Raw genomic sequence first — 12,788 nt, 5'->3', positions numbered from 1 at the left:
GGATGAGTAATAGTCCATTGTATATGTATACCACAGCTTCTTTATCCATTCATCTATCGATGGACATAGGGCTTTTTCCATAGTTTGGTTATCGTGGACATCGCTGCTATAAACATTGGAATACAGGTGCCGCTTCAGGTCACTACATTTTTTTTTTTTTTTTTGTAAATACCTAGTAGTGCAATTGCTAGGTCATAGGGTAGCTCTATTTTTAACCTTTTAAGGAATCTCCTACTGTTTTCCAGAGTGGCTGCACCAGTTTGCATTCCCACAAGCAGTGTAAAAGAGTTTCCCTTAAAAAGACTTACTTTAGTTAAAGAATGTTTTAAACATAAAAGATTGACTTACATGATGAAGTATGAATTAATAAAAGCTTTATATCTATACAGCTTTTCCAAGTTTAGAGAGGCTTTCCTACACACAGCCTCATTTTATTGTCAAAACAATCCTGATATATAGGAAGAACATTATTATGTTCATTATATAAATAAAAACTATGTTTAGTTCATTTAGAATCACTTTAATAGGCTTTAACATCTTTCCATGGTTTTAAACCATGTTTTAAAATGAAGTAATGCTACTTAAACAAATTGAACACATTCATTACCTTATTATAGGCTGCTTAAGCTTGAATTTGTCCTAATTATTTAAGAATTAAAACGTTTAAATATTCTTTAAAAAAGAAAACTGTAAGGGAGGTTAGGAATGGAATAGACTAAATAATTCTCTGGGCCTTTCAATTCCAATTCATATATTCCATGACTTGACTAAAGTCATGTGGCCAGAAGTGATAGCCCTTGGTCTAAAAATTGCAATCTTTCTGAATCTTTTATCAATTTTCCTTCTATCCATTTTATTAGCTAAATTTAATGTTTGAAACAGGTCACAGATCTTCAAGATCCAAGCATCAGGTATATTCAGTCATTCGATACTTACTGAATACTTAAACTTTTCCATGTCCCAGAGATAAAGGAAACATCAGACATGGCCTCAGCCTCATGTAACTCAGTCTAATGAAGAAGTCAAATCTGTAAGCAAATGATTATAATAAAATCAGATAATTGGGTGAAGGAATTTTGGAAAGATTATATCCTGAGGCTTAGAAGGATTTCAGAGAGTTGATTTTTGAACAGTCTTGGAGGAACAGAGGGGGGGTTCCCATATGAGCAAAAAGGGAGAAGCACATTATTGAAAGGTGAAATGGAATGTGAATGAGTGTGGGGCAGTGGATCTAGACCCGACCCAAGGAGAGCTATTGTCCATTAAGGAAAGATTCAAATTCTTCAGGGCCTTTTATATGTAGTAAGTTTGCATTTTATCCTGATACTGATAGCAAGCCAAGAAAGCTTTTGAATAAGGAAAAGCCAGGATCGATTTTGCAGGTGGGAGCGATAACTCTGATATGAGATACATGTTGAGTAGTTGAGAGTGATGTGCAGGGAAGATAAAGAGAGAGAGCTCTTAGAAGACTACAATACAACCTCAAGTGGAAACAACGAGATTTTGAACATAAGGATGTTAACAAAGGCATATTCAGACCACATTTCTAAGTGAAATTTGATTTATCAGATACAGAGGAAGATTATGCTAACATTTCCAGCTATTGGTTAGGTGGTTTTGTCTTTAACTGAGCTACAGAAAAGGTGAATTCTTGGTGTTAGCAGAGTCTTGAACCATAAGAGTAAGTGGTTTATAGAGAAAAATAAGGGCTTCATTTTGTGACAGACTTCAAAGCACTGGTGTTCCCTTATGCAGAGTTCAGTAAAAAGTTGGAAATATGTTTAGAGTTCAGTAAATCTGGGCTCAGGATACAGAAAGTGTAGTAATAGTGAGCAAATGCTATCACTGATAATATGAAGGAAAGTGGAGAATAAAAAGCAAGCCCTTCTGAATATATATAATTGAGTAGTTAAAATATAATGTTATTGTTAGTGCAGTTAATTTCATTTAATTCTCAAATTTTCACTGGCATTGGAATATGTTCAGAAGAAATGCATCTCTAAATAAATTTTTCATTAGCTTTCCAAAAAAAAAGGCAAGGAAATGTAGTGAGAAAGAATGGATTAAGAAATAGGAAATAGAGAATAGGTTAGAGTAAAAATAAAATTTTTAAGAATAAAATTTTTAAAAATTTAAGAGTAAAATGGAGAGAGAGTTTTTCTTCCATCTATGAAGTCACAGATCTCTTTTGGGGACTTAAGAGCAAACATGAAAACTCCCAAAATATATTTTTTTGTGAGAATTTTGCTGATTTTTTGTTCCTATGATTTATAGATAAGTTCGATATAGTATTAGCATATCATACATTCTGAGTAAATAAGCACTACTTTAAAATATGTTACAATTATGCCTATATACATGTTTGAACAAAGAGAATCCCTCTGTGAAGATGCATGGAGAGAAAATCAGATGCTTTTAAATCTGTGTATTGTTACAGAGATCCACTGATATATCGGTATTCTAGCTTAGTAAAGACATAGAAACAGCAGTCTACTTGTAAATAGTGATTGTTGCATAAGGTAGGATGCTAGATCTTGGGAAATACAAAACATGAAATGAATAACACTTGCTTAAAGGCAATCAATATCCTTTTCTATGACTTCACACAAAAATTCAGTATCATCCCTCTTGGTTGTTAGAGTCAACCAGGTTCATGTGGGTGGTGTCACTTAGGGGCCTCTCATCCCACTTAGAGTTAGATGGTCATGAGGTCAGAGTCATCTGGAGGCTTTTTCACTCATGTGTGGTGCCTAAGTGGGACATTAGGATGTCTGCTTGGGCATGTCTTTCTTGCTCTCATGCCTTCTCTCCATGCAGCCTTTCCACATGGGTTCCTTCATGGTATGGCAGCCTCAGTCATTAAATTTCTCACCATGGCAACTGGCTTCCCCTAAGCAAGTGTACCAAGAGCTTAAAATCATCTTAAGAGGTAAAATAAAACAATAATGATACTTCAAAGATATATTTATTTGAGAGAGAGAGATAGAGAGCATGAGCGGGGGGAGAGGGAGGCAAAAAGAGAGGGCGAGAGAGAATCCTCAAGCAGACTCCTTGCTGTGTGTGGACCCCAACATGGGGCTTGATCCCACGACCCTGCAATCATGACGTGAGCTGAAAGCAAGAATCAGATGATTAACTGACTGAGCCACCCAATTGCCCTGACAATAGTACTATTTTAATTATCACCTGTTTCTATGCCAGATATTGTGAATATGTTTTATTTTATTCTCCTAATAACCTTGCAAAGTGAGTACCACTACTTCTGGTTTAAAGATGAGGCAACCAAGATTCAGAATTGTTGTATAATCCACATTGCTGTAAAGTAGGCAGTCCAGGTTGTCCGATCCAGTTGTGTTGGCCAATTTAAGTTTAAGCTCTTGTCTTGCTAGAACCCATATCCTTTCTCCTATGCTGAGCCACCGCTCATAAAACCATGAAAAATTAAATGGCACTACAAGAGATAAATAACAGTTCAATACACAATACACATGAATCCAGTATGATTAATTGCCAAACTAAAATACAGATAACAAGTACTCTAGGAGTACAACAGAGAGAAAATTCCCTAAGAACTAGTATTTCTGAGGAGCTTTCTTAGAATAAGTGATCTAAGTGCCACAAAGTTTTGTTCACAAACTGAAGATAATTCAACAAGGTATACATTTTTTTTTGTTTATCAGACATTTTTGCTTACCTCCAAATCCTGTGGATATATTTTTCCCTTATGTAGATATTAAAATTCCAGATCTGTAAAAGGCAGAACAGATACCATTTTCTTCAAGTGGCTTAGATAATAACTCTTGGTAATCTAGATAGTTTTGCTGATTTCCTTTTTACTGTATTAGATTATATGACCATTATTATTTAAGCCTAAAAGGGAGTCCAATCCGCTGATTAAAGCAGGAAGAAAGGGTTATTTCATTAGAGGAGGCAGTTGTACTTTCTTTTATGGGGAGAATGATCCCATGTTAAATTGGAGTAATATTTTTCTCTGCTCATTACGGGGTGGGGGAGGACAGAGAGAGAGAGAGAGATTAAGAAAGGTCTTATACAACCCTAAAATGCACTTCAAAGTCTGCTTTATGCCTGTTGGATGTGTTAGAAGCAAGTTTAGAGCTTCAGCTTGTGTTGACTCTGGTTTCCTACTGCACACCCTCCACCCTGCTAACCCCCCCACTCCCTGCTTCCCACCCCTGCCCTAGTGAGGGCTCCAATGAGGATCTGTTCCAACAAATACAGATTCCAAAAAAAAAGGGGGGGGGGTGGAAATGACACATGCTTATAGGAGACCTGCAGCCAATTCATCTTCATGCTGATTAAATTGCCCAAATCAAGTAAAGTGGGCCCATGACAAATTAGGCAGTAGAGCCCCTTGATGGGTTTGCAAGCTAGTTTCGCAGAATTCAGTTTTGCCAGAGAAAGCAAAGGGGAATAAATTTGCCCAGGGCATGTCTACATACAAGTGTTGTCCAGAATTTTTTTTTTCCCATGACACTTTCTATTCCTGGACTTCCACATTTTTAAGACTTCTGTGGCACCATCCAGAATCTTTTGGTTTGGTAAAAAGTGTAATGCAACGATCCCAACAGGCAACTAGATAGACTCTATGCTACCGGAGGCAGAAATGTAGGCAAGACAACCAGATGCCTCCAGGCATCTCAGGTAGTGGTTGCCCACATTGTATTTGCTTTGCAAGTCAGCGTCTCTTGAATGCCTGCCTGCTTGCACACTTCAAACTCAAACGAGATCAAACTCTTGCAGTTGGCTTAATACCCAAGTCATGCTCTGTGACTTGTCTATGTCCTTTGCACTCGTTCTTCACTTGCCTGCTTAGCTTCAAGTATCAGCTCAGATGTTTTGCTCTCCAGGAAACTTTCCGAAGCCCCATTCCATACCATGCACACTTCTATCATGTCCCTGAACGAGTCTGTCAGAGGCATCCATGTATTACATCTGGCTTCATCAGCACACTGAGAATAAAGATCACTCCTTTTTCATCCTTGCATTTCAGTGCTCAGCTCCATGCCTGACTCGTAGTTTGAGCTCAGTAGTAGCAAGGAATAATGCAAACTGGCAATTTTAAAAAGTAGAAATTCGGGATCCCTGGGTGGCGCAGCGGTTTGGCGCCTGCCTTTGGCCCAGGGTGCGATTCTGGAGACCCAGGATCGAGTCCCACATCGGGCTCCCGGTGCATGGAGCCTGCTTCTCCCTCTGCCTGTGTCTCTGCCTCTCTCTCTCTCTCTCTCTCTCTCTCTCTCTGTGACTATCATAAATAAATAAAAATTTTAAAAAAAAATTAAAAAAAAAGTAGAAATTCAAATGACATATGATAACACAGAAACCTGTTCAATCACATATGGAAGAAACTGTTTTGGTTGTCTTCATTCCTGTCCTCAAAACTCCCCTAAGAGTTTTCTCCCAGTAGTGTTTGAATTACGTACAGTTAACTGGACCAGTGACGGATGGGCATTTTTCTTAAGCCAGACCAATCAAGGTCCTTTACCTAAAACTTTTGTGTAGGATACTAGGCAGTGTTTACCTAATGCTTTCAAAATAGACATACCAACAATTCTACAACTAAGATTTTTCTTCTTAGTAATCGGTGTTATACATAAAAATATATTTAAATATATTTAAATTAAGGTACCTTGACACATTAGAATCCTATGGAGCCTTTAAAATTTATGGTTTGGAATAGGGGCCAAAAATCCAATGCCAGTAGCATCAGGCAGGAAATATATATGAGTGAAATGATTTAAGTGCAAATATATATGTATTTAGCATGTGAACTGTGGGGACCAGAGTTATCTAAGATGTTTGCGTCCTCTCTCAAAAGTAAATGGCTATTCAGTTCTAGCCAATTTTGTTTCCCAAGGATGTATACTGAATATAGCTTGATCTTTTGATTTTCCAAGAGATTAAAATTAAGTTAATTGTGAAAATCCTTTTTTTTTGAAAATTTTTTACTTGCTAGCTGAATTAAAAAATAAAATATATGTGCAAGCAAATCCAAATGGTGTTGGTATACTAAATTCATCCAAGAGGTCAACAGTTTGTAATTTCTGTTTAGAAAAATACTCAATTCTACAGTTGCGTGTCCAGTGTACTTACTATCTGTTCCTAAGTTTGAGAAAGCTATTAAAAAATAGTATCAAGAGAGCTTTCTCCTAAGTCAGGAAAAGAGAAAGATGTCTGCTTACTATGTAATTATTCTGGAAATCCCAGCCAAAACAACATTAAAAAACCAAAGCAATAAATAAGTAAAAACATAAATAAGTAAAAGAACAATATATATTGAAAAGCCAGTATTCTTCCTTTTTACAGATGTTATAAACTAGTGATTCAATTTCTAAGGGTTATACTTAAAGATAAAGAAAGATATATATTTAAGGAAGTTAATCTAGATATACTAAATTAGAAAAAATGGAAATAATCTAAGTGCATAATAGTGATGCTTAGGTTAAATAATATGCATTCCTACAATGAGATATTCTACAGTAAAAAAAACTATATAGATGTGTATGCATATGTTTAACAAGAATAATTATAACATTTTAAAGTGAAAATTATTTTATAAATATTATACATCTACATATAGCTTTCAAATTGCTTATTTCCAGTGATGGGATTAGAATCTTCTTTTTTTTTTTTCTGATTTAGTTTTTACAATGACATGTACTCCCTATATCATTAGGCAATGATACTTTACATTTTAAGTTGCAAGTTTTACTACTTTAATGGTAATAAAAAGATTTAACAAAGTAGATTTAATTTTAGTAAGGAGCCAGTTTCCCACCTATTTAGTAAACCGTGATAAATCACTAAGTAATTTTTTGAAGGACAAGATGCTCAAGAGTGTCAGATAACTCAGAGAAGTCAGGAAAGACAAATACTGAGGAGTGTTTGTAGGATTTGGTAATTAGTAGGTCAATCATTGTGACCTTTACAACTCCACATTAAAAGGGGGGAAAGTTTGTTCCTAAAATCAAAGAGATGTCATTTTTCCCTTGTCTAAATCAATTTGTTCAGTTTTAATGCTTCTTGATACTGTGAAGGGTGTTGAGAACTGTTTTTGTCTCTTAAATTAAATATAAGCATATAATTAAATTTTCAAAGAACTTACTTTGCCAAGTCAATTTATAGGAGACACTGATTATTGTCCGCAAATGAATAATACTTAATGATCAAAAAGCATGCTAAGATTAAATATTTAAATGCTCATTAATCCGTTGTTTCATTTATCCATTCAACAAATATTAAATGGTTGGTAGGTGCCAGGCATTGTTTTAGGTATTCTGGGATTACAGCTAAGAACAAAACAAATAGCATGTACTTCTGGAGCTTTTATGCTAGTAAGGAACAGATAGAAAAAAAAAAAAAGTAAAACATGTAGTCAGGCTACTGGTGATCATGCTATCAGGAAAAACAAATCAAGAAGGAAGGAGCAGGTTGTTTGGAGTGGGGGCTGAAGTAGAGCCATCCAACATGCCATACCGAAAAGGATCTTGGAGCACAGGCCAAGTAGAGGTGAGGGCAGACCTTATGAAGTTTCCAGTTTCCCTCTTGTTGCCATAGAAGGTCATAGGAGGGTCTTAAGCAGAAGAGTGGTTGGCACTTCTGACCTAGGTTGAAAAAGGGTTCAGTCTCAATGCCATATTGAGAATAGCCAGTGGAACATGCAGAATATTCCTCATTGCCTCTCTGGATCCATTCTTGGGCCTTCCCTACCCCTAAATCCCTGGAGCTGCCTTGCCCTCCACATCCAAATGGGTTTGTGCAAAGACAGGTATTTGTAGGACATCTGTGGGAGAATGAGAGAGAGGTTTGGATACTCATCTCTTCTGCCCTGATGGATCATGGTTTTGGTACTGTCTCTGTCTTCACTCATGTCATTTAAAAATTTAAGTAATAGGCTTTAAAGACTGAATGTTCCATGTTTGATTATATTATGGTCTAATTCCCCTTGGTATTATTTGTAATCAAGTTTTTAAATGTGCCTTTTAAAAGCCGTCCCTCAGTTCATTTCTTCTTTTATAGAGCTGCATGCCAGTGGCGATGCACCAGGTTTGTTTTCTACTGAACTTTCCCTGGGTAGATATCTTGTTGATCACATGCTGGATGGTAGCAGGGGAAAGCCAGTGTTCTGCCCTTGCCATTTTGGGAGGTCTGCACGGCAGTGCACCGTGGCACTCTGCCCATGTTTTTACCCATAAGAAAAATACACGCGAATAATAAGAAACAGCTGCTTCTTTCCTACACTGCCCCCACTGCAGTATTTAGCCTATAACTCCTGCTCCATGGACCTTATGTTCCACTCTACAACTTGGGAGAAGACTGCTGGTGGGTCAAATTGAGTATGTTCATTTCCCTTTTTACTATAGAGAAGAAAACACAGTATTTTCCCTATTTAGCCAAGTATCTCTGTGGCTTATATTTACTGGTGGCCTTTAAGTAAGACCAGTTCCAGAGTTAACCTTTCTTCTCCCCATCTGGGCTCAGTTATCATTCAGGTTCATTTTTTTTTTTTTTTTTTTCAAATTGGTTTTCTCATTCTTGGTCTGCGGCTGACTTCCCTCTGGGAGGTTGGCAATACCGCCCAGTAACTGGAGTGAGTGCCTGATTAAAGATTGTAGCTAATGACATTTGGGATGGACACAATGTTGTTATGCTTTCATGTCTCTCTTTTTTTCTTCTAATAGTTTCTTATTAGTTAAAACCTTAAGTAATGCATGTGAGTTTCTTGGAAATGTTAAAACATTTCTTTTTATCTGCTATACTTTAATGCCAGATTGTGTGTAGGCCAGTGACCTAGAAAAGCCATTTCCTGATATATGGTGTGTAATTTAGCCAAACTGGTTTGATTACATTACCGGGTATGATTTAGGCCCATGGAAGAGTCAACCAGCAATTTGATTGAAGCCACACTCTGCCTTGTCATCCAAAGATCTGAACAGAAGCCTTAATTAGGCTGGTTGATTAAGCAAAAATCCAATTTTAGTTGGTTACCTGGAGAACAGTACCACAAGAATCAATAGGGACTTGAGCATTACTTTTTTAAAAAGAGTAACAATGGGAGAGGAATACTTTCTTTCCTATTTTTTCTATTAGTTTTGTAATGATACAGCATCCATTTTTGATCAAATGATGGAGAGTGTCATTGAATCATTTTTTGAGTCTGAAGGAATCTGAATTCGAGTCATGTTCTATTTCCTCTTAACTAGGAGGCACCCCCTTGAAAAATGGATCTACTTTTTACTCTTAGAGGTCCTTGGGGCATTGAACCAATATTGGAAGATGACTTTCACAGATTCAAAAGGGGACCAGAATAAAAAAAGTCAGAGTTCCTTTTAGTGATACCTTTGAGAGAGTAATCTTTTCTGCTAACAATTTACTTGCCAAAGAGTCAAAATGATATAGATTATGAAAATGTCCCTTAGTGAAATAAAATAATTTGAGAAATCCTATTCATTTCACTATCAGAAGACATGGAATAGGCAGTATTTTAAAGCAGTTATTCTCCTGTTTATAACTTCTTTCTTCTCTCACTGTTTCAGTTTTGTCTCCTTGAGCTCTTCAGGAATGACATCTGCCAGCTTGGCACAGACAACTATTTTTGGATTTCCCTGTTCAGATCTTCATTGCTGAAGTGTGATCTTTTTGTTGGATATTTATTAAGAAAATAAAAATCTTAAAAAAAAAAAAAAAAAGAATGCCAGGGTGGCTCAGTGGTTGAGCGTCTGCTCAGGACAAGATCCTGGGGTCCTGGGATTGAGTCCTGCATTGGGCTCCCCGCAGGGTGCCTGCTTCTCCCTCTGCCTATGTCTCTGCCTCTCTCTGTGTGTGTGTCTCATGAATAAATAAATAGAATTTAAGAAAAGAAAATAGCCAGATTATTTTTCATGTGACATGGAGAAATTATGCTAACTATTATCTTTTAGTCAGGCTTAGTCCTGAAGGCTTAATTCTAACTAAAATCTTTATTTTTGATAAAAGAAGGAACTTTTCTACTTGCAAGGACTTTTTTGAGATGCCTTACTTGAGCTTTTCTGTTTGATTTGTTTTGGTTTTTGATAGGAAGAGAGAGAAAAGTGGAGAAATACAATAGTCTTTGTGTTAACATTTTGCTGACGATGTCCACATTTCAGTAGATAAGCACCAGAATACTCTAAGAAAATATCTGATTTGTTCTCTCACAGAGAGAAAAAAAGGAAATATCAGATGTGTTAGGATATATTCTATAAACCTTTATGGGTATTATGTTTATTTAATGCCATATTATTAAATTAATGGGACGTATGAAGATTTACTGTGCTTGGTTTTAGACCTGTGTTATAGTCCTACTTTTGTTACTCATAATCTAGGCTAATCGCCTGACCTCTCTGCAGCTAAAATGACAGCAGAAAAGATGAGCTATTCTCCCAAAGAGAATGAAAATTTATCCTAGTTCATTCTGAATTTCAATCTGATTGAATCTACCACCTCCCACCTTACTTCCTTGGGGAACCACACTGAATGGTATTCCATACAAAAAAATGTCTGCACCAAGCTATTTAGGAAATGCTGGAATAGATAGTAACTCTACTTAGCTTTAACATTTATGGTTCCATGTTTTTATGTAATAGCTAAAGTAAAAATTTTCCTGTTGTTTCAGTCTAGGCATCTCTACTTTTATAGAATTTCTTTAAATGGATATAGGAAAACAAATGGACTTTTGGCTAACCAAGATGAGAAGAGTAGATATCTTTCCATTTATCCACCTGCGTTTCCTGTAAAGATGTTAAATAATATTACTACCAATTAGAGAATTACTTTGGAATCAGAGACAAATTAAGGTTTAATTATTACCTTGTTTGACCAACCATTGGCCAGTTTCCTTATGGAAGAAGAGAACAAGTTTTAACTTATTTTAAAACTCTCTTTGAGTGTTACTCTAGAATGTTTTACATATTTAACTAAGCCCAAACTACCAAAAATTTTCAGGGCTTCCTGGGTTTCTCTCTGAGCATTTGTTTACTCTGGGAAGATAAATCTTATGTGATGGCTTTTCTTTTTAATCCATGTTAAAGTCATCATGATAAGTGGGCCATTGTAAAAACTCTTTTTTTTTTAATTTTTTTTTTATTTTTTAAGGAGATGATGTGACTGTTCTAATAAGGTGAGTGGGTGGAGGAAGGAGCTTAGTAATACTGACCATAATTCAGTTAGGTTTGTAATCAAGACTAAATGGAGATCAAAAAGGAGGAAATGGGGATTTAGTATTCACACAAAGAAAATGTTTCAAAAACATGGGATAACTGGATGAAATTGAATAGGCTACAGAGAAGGGGTAAGGAAATGGCAGGAGTGGACACAGATGGAAGAGAAAAGAATTCTGAGAAATAAATGACTGGCTTTCTGTTTGAGGGATGTACTTGCTATCTAGTTTTAAGTGGAATTTTAGAAAAACTCAAGTATCAATGTGTGTAGAAGCACCCAAGAAGTTTAGTAAGAGATTAAATCTGTTAAAAAGAAAGCTAAGAACTTGTGAAAGCTACTTTTTCCCTCTCCTGGTGTCCCTATCCCCAAATACTGAGCAATTCCAAATTCAATTTGGAATAATTGTCTCTCATTTTCTCTAAATGAATAATTAGACATCCTATTAGTCAACCATGCATCTGAGTTTTCTGAATATAATGCTTGGAACTATTAATTCAACTTCATAGATAAAATAGTTATATACACATGACAGTGCTTTATCTTGATTTTTAGATTTTCCTTTTTTACCTAACATTTCAAACAGTCCTTAAAGTTATATAATGAAAAGGAATCTCCCTACAACATAGTACTTTGGTTGCCCATTTTATTTGACCAACAGAAATGGAAAGACTTTTACATTGAGCACTTATGTACTAACGACATAGTCTGCTATTAACTTTTTACTTTTGTAAACACAAATGTATCCACCTCTGCACCTTTTCATCTAACTTATTTTGGATGCATTTCAAAGTAAATTGCACATTTATTTCCTCCTAAATATTCTAGCATTCTTAGATTTTGATATTTATTATATCAGACTTCACTAGTTTTTACTTCCGATACATAATTTAAATACAATGAAATACAATATGTTTGCTGAGTTTTTACAAATGCATGTGCATACATAATCCAAATCCATTTCCAGACACAGAATGTTATCATCAGCCAAAAAGCTTCCTCATGGCACTTTCTAGTCAATCTTCACTCCCACCTTCTTAGAGGCAACCACTGACATTCTTTCTGCCATTCTAAGTTTGTCATTCTATAATTTCCATGTAAATGGAATCAAACAGAATGTTGTCTTTTATGTATAGCTTTTTTTCTCTATTAGCAGGATGTATTTTAGTTTAATCTATATTTTTTTTAACTAACTTCTCAGAAAGCTGAACATGCCACAGTTTGTTCATCTGTTTTTGTTTGGTAGACGCAAGGCTTTTTCTGTTTTTTGGCCATTATCAATAAAGCTTCTATATTTTAATTTTTTGATGAACTTATGTTTTTTTTTTTATTTTTTATTTTTTATTTATTTATGATAGTCACAGAGAGAGAGAGAGAGGCAGAGACACAGGCAGAGGGAGAAGCAGGCTCCATGCACCGGGAGCCCGATGCGGGATTTGATCCCGGGTCTCCAGGATCGCACCCTGGGCCAAAGGCAGGCGCCAAACCGCTGCGCCACCCAGGGATCCCTGAACTTATGTTTTCATTTCCTTTAGATATATACCTAAGAATGGAATTGCTGGGTCGTTGAGTACATATATTTTTAGTTTTAAATG

General features: G+C 36.0%; 1 long non-coding RNA gene across 1 annotated transcript; it reads right to left on the bottom strand.

The window, feature by feature from the left end:
• Nucleotides 1–4,832: 4,832 nt before the first annotated feature.
• On the bottom strand, nucleotides 4,833–12,254 carry LOC144311925 (uncharacterized). The gene is made up of 4 exons (XR_013377401.1): nucleotides 12,140–12,254; nucleotides 8,871–9,006; nucleotides 7,495–7,622; nucleotides 4,833–5,070 (listed from the first exon to the last, which is right to left on the bottom strand). It is a non-coding gene; the product is annotated as an uncharacterized LOC144311925 (long non-coding RNA).
• Between the last annotated feature and the right edge of the window lie 534 nt (nucleotides 12,255–12,788).

This window comes from Canis aureus, chromosome 4, assembly GCF_053574225.1.
Source record: "Canis aureus isolate CA01 chromosome 4, VMU_Caureus_v.1.0, whole genome shotgun sequence".
Lineage (NCBI taxonomy): Eukaryota > Metazoa > Chordata > Mammalia > Carnivora > Canidae > Canis > Canis aureus.
Note: the sequence above shows the minus strand (reverse complement) of the source record. Positions and strands in the feature narration are given on the sequence as shown.